Raw genomic sequence first — 8,323 nt, 5'->3', positions numbered from 1 at the left:
ACCAAGGGTTACTGGCAGATGCCCTTGACTCCCAGTGCTAGAGCAAGGTCAGCCTTTGTGAATCCTTTTGGCCTGTATGAGCTTACAAAGATTCCCTTTGGGATGAAGAATGCACCAGTAACTTTCCAGAGGCTGGTAGATCGTATCCTAGTAAGAGCAGGAGGTATTGCTTACATAGATGATATTGTCATCTACAGCCATTCCTGGCAAGAGCACCTTCAACAAGTCGGGGAGGTGCTGAGCAGACTACAGTGGGCAGGGTTGACCATTAAGCTCAGCAAATGTCAGTTGGGTATGGCAGAGGTCTCCTACATGGGACGTAGAGTGGGAAGTGGTAAGATCAGGCCGAACCTGCCAAAGTAGAAGCCATTCAGGCATGGCATGCACGTGTTACCAAAAAGCAGGAGAGGGCATTCTTACGGACAGCAGTGTACTACAGAAAGTTTGTCCACAGTTATAGTACCATAGCTGCTCCCCCTCACAGACCTGACAAGGACGAATAGGCCAGATAAGGTAGTGTGGACCACAGTATGTGAACAGGCATTCCAGAAGCTTAAAGAAGCTTTGGGACAAACTCCCTGTGTTAGCCAATCTAGATTTCAGCAAAGAATATGTTGTGCAGGTGCATGCTTCAAACCATGGAGTGGGGGCTGTACTTAGCCAGATTTCTTCAGAGGGAAAAGAGCACCCAGTGGTTTATCTCGGTCATAGGCTCCAACCCAGGGAGGAATGCTATGCAGCTGTAGAAAAAGAATGTCTAGCCATAGTGTGGGCACTGCAAAAACGCCAGCCTTATCTGTATGGAAGAAAAATTCACTGTAGTTACAGATCCCAATCCCCTATCATGGTTAAACAGAGCCAGCCAGCAGTATGCAAAGTTGCTAAGATGGAGCCTAGCGTTGCAAGTATATGATATGTCAGTGCAGCACCACAATGGGAGTAGCAATATCAATGCAAATGGGCTTTCAAGACAGGGAAACAGGGAATGGGGTAAGGTATACTCAGATAGACCTAACTCTCTCAAGCAACATTTCTTAAGGGACACTTGAAAAACTAGCTTGAGTTCTCGGGGGGGGGGGTGAAGATATGTGAAGGCTGTCAGCCTAGCCAGATGGAATTTTGTAGATAATTATATGTCTTTGTAAATATTAATAAAAGCCATAGGCTTGTTCTCTTAAATATCAGAAGACTGTATTGGATGTTGAACTGCACAAATGTAACATCAGTGCACTCTGCTGTAAGAAAGCTTATAAGTCAAGCATTTTATGACTGTTTGATCTCAGGGTTCAGATCCATGGTGTTTGAACCAGCAGATTCTTTCTATTGTTTTGAGACCAGAGTTAATTGCTTGATTTTACATATATAATGTCTTTAATTGCTGTGGTTTCCTGAACAGGTGCAAGCTTACTAAGAAATGTTAATGTAGAGTTTCTGTTAGCCTGGGAAACCAGAGAATTGTTAAGAATGATGTAATCAGCAGGATGTATTATCAATTAAAAGTACTTTCTCAGAGAAAGAGAGAGAGGGAGCATTTTGGATTTTGTCTAAAGCTGACAACTCACCAGTATTCTGCTTTGCTCTATATGTAAGTTTATTTAGAACTGTGATTGCTCTTAGATATAGATAGAAAATAATAAGTTTGGTGTAGCTGTTTTTCTGTACTACTGTATTATGTTAAGCATTTTCCTGTGATCTCAACTCTTGACTAGTAAGAAGTATTGTCTTGTATTTTTATTATTAAATATTTTTAAATCTTTCAACTGTGGCTGTTTTGTGTAGAGATATTTTAAGCTCTAGAGTACATTGCACATATATAGTGATACTGTCCAAGCCACTCCAATAGCTTTAGCCCTGGGGTCACACTTACTATTTGGATAATAATATTGCACAGTAGTAATTGGACACCCTTTGATAAGGGCCTTTTTAGTTGCTGATATTAGTGGTTGGTGGCAGCTGGTACTACCTTATAGACTGGCAGGAAGGGGCATAACTGGAGCACCTGTGCCAGCCTTCCCCAGGAGTATCTGTGTGTTTGTATATAACTCATATCTTAAAGTGTGTGTGTGTGTGTGTGTGTGTGTGTGTGTGTGTGTGTGTGTGTGTGTGTGTGTGTGTGTGTGTGTGTGTGTGTCAGCTACTTGGGCAGGGACATGAAGAACTGGTTGGACAGAGAGTGTGCTGGAGGTTTTAGCTTGAGGACTAGGCTGAGATCTGTACCCTGTAGCTATGTTAGTCTTATTGGGGATCTGGAGAGAAAGGGAGAAACCAGCCCCAGACTGACTGTGATCTCTGTGTGCTCTTAAGGGAAATTGTACTTTACTGTGTGTGTATTTGTTATCCTTCCCAATGTGGATGCCCCTCACTGGTGTTACTGGTGAGGATTGAGGCTCCTTGATTACTGGGCCAGTGCACAGGCATCACAGTAACCACTGTATACCTTTTAAATAAGAGCTCTACAGTTTGCTGTCCAGCAGTCTTTGTTAGCACAATGAGGTCAACAGTAAACATGACTGCTGCTGTCTCACTCAGTTTTGAGGGTGTTAGAGTGATCTTTATGTTAATGAGCCTTATTCGAATGAATATTCCTGAACCATACATTTAAGTCTTCATGCAGTTCACTTATGCTATGAACCTAAGAGGCTCAGTCAGCTTCGTGAACTTTTATGAGTAGTAGCAAAGTCCATTTATTAAGTCTGGATGGTCAATGACCCAGGTGGCAAAGTGGGAAAAACATTGTGGTAGTCTGACTTGTAGAGACTCTGAAGAGCAAAAATATTCACAAATGTAAGCACTATGATGCTTGCACACTCTTTTTCATATTAGTGCTCACAAACTGACATCATGATGCCATGCCATGTATTTTCACATGAAATACTGGCACAGCGATAGGTTGCACAGACGAGTTACAAGATGGTGCCTGGTGTTGCACATCATGTGTTGAACAGCAGCAGCATGAGTGTCCATGAAAGGGCCACCATATTTCTCTGGATAGTGACCTCCAAAGACACTAATGGTAGCAGGGCTCCTAGGTGCTAATCCAAAGAAAGTAAGATATTTCTTCTCTTGCTATGTAATAACCACTGTGAGCACCTCATTGAGGGCTCCTATGAGGTTCTCCAGTGTAAAGCGGATGTGTAGCACTGTTGTGCCAGAGTGGCATCAGCTGTCACTGGCATAAGCTGCACTGCTGAGCAGCCTGGCACCGGTTCAGTAACCTGAAGAGGCACCATCCTGACCAAATAAGCCAATGGGAGAAGAAGTTACAGAGCAGGCCTTTGAGGTGTATTGTAAATGTGCAGGATTGCTCACTACCCTGTTATTTCCCTTATTATTATGCAAGCATTTGCTACACATTTAATTGATGTATGATGTAGTTGTTCTGGTTTTTTAGCAGGAGTGCTATCCTGTTCCAGAGGGGAGTGGAATGTTCCTGCAGGATTTTGGATAGTGCCCACACCCTCCTAGAAATGGGCAGTCATTACTAAATACAATCTTGGGTACTGACTAGACTATCTATGGTATTTATACTGGGATGAAATGGCTAGGCTTGAAATGACCTCCGGGTCGATAGCCTAATAACCTCCTATGATCCTATGAACTGCCTGCTGAGACTGGATAAAAATTTATATGATTCTTCTAGAAGACCTACTGTTAGTGGATGCCAAAGTTAACTTGAATAGATACGTTTTATTATTAATCATATATTTTTAAATATGTTGAGAAATCTGAGTCCTATATTAGAAACTCCACTGACATATTACAAAAATTTGATGGCCTTCTAAAGCAGGAAGAATACTTTTGTGTCACAATTAATGCTATGTCTTTAAACATGAGTATTTAAAATAATGTAGGTCCTTGAAGATATAAATTACATCTTAGGTTCTAGTCCCTCAGTTTCCTTTATTTGTGAACTGGTATGGCTTTATCTGAATTATATTTTTGTTGAACAGATGCATAGACAAAAATATGGTACAGCAACAGGGGGCCAGTTTTGTCCTCCCATAATCTAATTGACAATAGGATTATCTGAAACCAAATTAAGGTTTCGCACTCAGTATTGTTTAGGAATTGTTTTATATTTGTGACTTGTACAGGAAGGAAATGCTAATGAGCTTAAAGATATTTAAAGATGTTTTACAGGCTTGGAAGATAACTATTTTGGTTTGGAATTTTCTTTTTTCAAGATAAAAATATTTCTGATTTTCTTGGATATAACATTACAAGACACACTTTCACTTTACCAATAAGACTAAAGTCTGTAAAAAAAAAAAAAAAAAAAAAAGTCAAATGCTCAAATGTTTTTACATGATACTGTATCCTCCATGTCTTTTATTTTCTCATTACCATTTTAAGGGTTTTCAAGGTTAGACATATTTCAAGTCAGCACAAAGAATTTTTTTGAAGGAAAGAGAATATTTAATAAGACTTTTTTAACCCAAAGAAATGCAGTAGAAGAGATCAGGAAAAGCATATTGACAGGTACATATGAAAACTAGGCATGTCTTGATGTATTCTGATAACATTCCTAAAGTCCCTGTGGCTATTTATTAGTAATAATAATGGAGTAATTATACGTTATTTTATTTAACATGTTTACTGGGAAAGTCCGACTGGACACAGGCCCTTTTTCAGTGGAGGCCCAGGGAGAAAAGCTCCATGACAGGCTAACACAGGTGAACTATGGCTGACCAAGTTCACAGATGACTACAAACTGGGTGCCATAATCGACTCTCCGGCTGACACAAGCATCCTCCAAAAGGGTCTCACAGAGACGGATAACTGGTGCCAGAGCCATGGCCTAAAGCTAATTGCCGAAAAGTGCATAGTCATCCCCTTTGGAAAAAACAAAGTGCCCACAAATTACCACATAGGTGGTAATCCATTAAGTACGGAAGAAGTAATTAGGGACTTGGGGACCCAAGTAGATAGCAATCTCTCCTTTGACAATCACGTTGCCAAAGTGGTTAGAAAGACCTTCTATATAGCCCACCTTATCATGAAAGGATTCACATCTAGATCAAGAGAGGTCATTGTGCCCCTCTACTTATCACGTATCAGGCCCATAATTGAATACAATGCCCCATTTGGGATGTACCTTACCCAACACCTGCAGCAACTGGAAAGACCCCAAAAGTACCTCACCAAGAGGATCAAGGGGCTCAAACAGATGCCCTATGCAGTTTGGCTAAAGAAACTCCAGCTCTACTCAGTTGCGTACCGCCTACTCAGAGGTGATCTGTGTCTGACGTATAAAGCCATGTCCAACCCAGAATTAATGGACATGCTTCACCTCAGGAAATCCATTAGAGCTACACGCTCCAGGGACTTGAACCTCAGCACAGAAATAAATAGGACATGCTGGAGGGACAGATTCATATCCCAGAGGCTCCCCTCACTCTGGAACAAAATCCCAATCCATGTTAGGCAGAGCCCCTCAATGACCCTCTTCAAGAGAAATCTTGACGAGTGGATGGGAGATCGTAAGTTTACACCTGGGATCTCTTCTGTGTCCTTGCTTGACAGAGGTACAGTAAACTAACCTTAAAAGGGCTACCTTCTGTGACCTACTATACAGAGACACAGTCAGCTAATCTAAAAGGGTGGCAAAAGCCAAACACACTCTGGCTAAGCTTATAAATGCCCTAGGGCAGATAGCCTAGTATCAGCCTATGAACCTATGAGTAACAGTAAATTTTAATGCATGAATTACAATAATCAATAAAGTATAAAGTAAACAAAATGTAGTATACATAAGAAATTACAAATTTGTTACAGCATGACAACAAAACCTAGGCTTTGAACATAGCTAGTACTATTTGTAAAGTATGACTTATGTCAAGATATAAGGTTAAGGCAGACTGGTAGGAATAAAAGATTAAACACCGGGGAAGAAGATGGATATGGTTGGGGTATACTGTGATTTATCAGAGCAATCACGAGGGGTTAGTACAGGAACATAGCCATTTATTTTTTAGATAACCTTAAGTGAGGGCTTAAAGTGATTAGTGGACGAGATTGAGAGAATGGAGTTAGGAACGGAGTTCCATATACGAGATATATAGCTGGAAAATAAAGATTCTCCTGCAATGTTGTTGGCCTTGGAGATGGAGAGTAAGTTCTTATTGTTAGAGCGAAGTGGTCTGCTGGACTGTAAGGAAGGATGAGATTTTGTAGTACAGGGCTTCTAAATAAATAAATAAAATAAATAAATAATTATATGTTGTCATGACCTACATTGTTTGTTAAATAGAATTAACACAGATTGTAAAACAGTTTTGTCCAATATTTTTCGAGTCACCAAGTTAAAGAATTTATTCCCAATACACTTACTGTCTTTTACTTTAAGGTAGCCGGTATAGGAGACCGTGTAGGTCACAGTCCCTTCTTACATCCAGCAGAAATGTTAAGAAAGTCTTCAGGTTTAAATGTGTATGTAAACATTGAGAGTTGTGGCCATTGTTTTATGTGTAATGTGTAGCTGACAGAATCGTTTGTTTTCATTAATAATTATAAAATGAAATTAAATAATCTGAATTGTTATAAAATGTGAATGTAGTATACATTATACGTCAGTGTGACGTCGTATTTTGGGCAAACTAAGAAAGTGTATTATCACATTAAAAGAGCCTTTAGAAATATTAAAAAATAAGTTTTCACCATTTTCTTAGCACACCATCTGCTACGTTGTCAGCAATAAAAGTATAGTAATTAAAAAGAGGCATAGTTTATAGTTTTAAACAAAATTGACAGAAAAGTGTTTTAAGATATGGGAAACCTGTATTATTTTGCAATGCAATACATTATTTCCTAATGGGCTGGGTTGCAAAAAGAACTTTAATTAGACCAATGTGATTGATTAATTAATTAATTAATTAATTAATTAATTAATTAATTAATTTTAAGTAAATTTAACTGATTTTATTTTTTACTGGTTTTAACTGATATTATGATGTGATTTTTAATTCTTTATAAATGAATGTGTATCCATATGATATTTACTCCCATAGAAGGCAATTGATTGCTGTGTGATAAGTTTTTTTTTTGTTTTTATTTTTTACTGGCTATGTTATGGTTCTTATCTTAGCGTATAACAGTTAAAGGACTTAATCATTTCTGAAATGTGTGCGTGTGCACACAATGATGTCTGAGAGGAAGGTCCTCAGTGTCCTGGACAAATTTCCACTAGTCCATATGAGTACTACCTCAGGTCTACCCTGGAAAAGAAGATTTTGGCCTATTGGGACTAACCTGGTCAACAAAGTATAAAAGAATATATCTTTTATGTTAAACCCTGCTTACAGATGATGTTCTAAATTTTATTAATGATTAATTGTAAATGTAATCTTTGTATATTTGTGCCTTTGGCATGAGTCATAGCTGAAAAGGGTCTTTGGGCCAACTAACTTACCAGCTAATAAGCGAACAATCACAAACTGAGCATTACTGAACAGAGAGTGCTTAGCAGTACAACAAAAACATTCAGAGGAAGCAAATGTAAAGCGCAGTACATCAAATCAGTAAAGTACAATAAATATCTACATTGAGTACAGTGTGTACATATGGTGGGTTCCTGTGCTATGTTCAGACAACTCTTGTCTCTCATTTACGCCACATGCCAACACTGGCATTAGCTTTGACACTGTTTCAGCTTGTCATCTCTCTCAGAAGCAGGTATGATCAGAGTGACTAGAAGACAAGGGTTAAACAGAAATAATGTTTTAAGAACTAATGTGTTTAAGGAGTAGTCCATAGATCTGTCCTTGATCTTGCATCAGACTTGTTCCTAACTTTTTCCCAGGATAAATTTACTGAGCATTACATGTCAGATGCTAAGCTCTGCTCATATGTTCCCAAATACTTGAATGATAAAATGATGGATCATGTCTGTGTGTGTGTGTGCATATGTGTGTGTATGTATGGTATATATGTGTGTGTGTGTGTGTATGTGCACATGCATGTATATATGTATGTGTATGCATTTGTACATGCATTGGTATTTCTGTCTGTTGACCCCCCCCCCCCCCCAGTATACAGAACAAGGAACTGAGTACGGAAAAGGCTTCTCTATGCTTCCTTAACAGCAGATGTATTTTCTCATCATCAAAATAAGGGTTGAGGGGCTCGTTTTCAGACAGGGTACAGCCAGAATTGTGAGGTCTGCTGTGCTTTTCTTCCCACATTTTGCTCTTCTGTTCTGGAACCAGTCTTGTTGTATCTAATCATTTGCTAACTGATTACATGGCTGTCCCTGTCAACCTTTGACCTTTCTCCAGCCATGATCCAGAACAGTAAATGTGCTAAGCAGAAGACTAATGGAGGTTAC

General features: G+C 39.1%; 1 protein-coding gene across 2 annotated transcripts in view; it reads right to left on the bottom strand.

The window, feature by feature from the left end:
• NKX6-3 (NK6 homeobox 3) overlaps positions 1 to 8,323 on the bottom strand; it is a 69,513-nt gene that overhangs the window by 11,902 nt on the left and 49,288 nt on the right. The gene's annotated exons all lie outside the window — the stretch shown is intronic.

This window comes from Protopterus annectens, chromosome 9.part0 (assembly GCF_019279795.1).
Source record: "Protopterus annectens isolate FY-2018-M chromosome 9.part0, PAN1.0, whole genome shotgun sequence".
Taxonomy (NCBI): Eukaryota; Metazoa; Chordata; order Ceratodontiformes; family Protopteridae; genus Protopterus; species Protopterus annectens.
Note: the sequence above shows the minus strand (reverse complement) of the source record. Positions and strands in the feature narration are given on the sequence as shown.